The sequence below is a fragment of the Eurypyga helias genome, unplaced genomic scaffold (genome assembly GCF_000690775.1).
Source record: "Eurypyga helias isolate BGI_N326 unplaced genomic scaffold, ASM69077v1 scaffold40906, whole genome shotgun sequence".
NCBI lineage: Eukaryota > Metazoa > Chordata > Aves > Eurypygiformes > Eurypygidae > Eurypyga > Eurypyga helias.
Window position 1 is genome coordinate 1,547 of NW_010255425.1, and position 297 is coordinate 1,843.

The following is a 297-nucleotide window of genomic DNA, read 5'->3' on the forward strand; positions in this document are numbered from 1 at the left end:
CCTGAGCCGCCACTCGGCTCTGTGGGAAGAGCCCTTGGAGATGCTCTCGGCACCCATCCCTGGATCAGCGCCTCTGGTGTGGTGCATCACGTCGGAGGAAGATGGGGACACAGTGGGACAGGGCCACGGGGTGCTGGACGAGGGGCCAGACGGGGACTCAGCTCTGAGTTCGCCAATAAAGACCCTGGAAAAATCTTGGTTGGCTTCTACGGGAGGGATTCCATTGCTGCCCACCAGGCTCTGCCCCCTCTGCAGACCCCAGTGCCCGCAGCGTGTGACACATCTCTCCCCTACCCA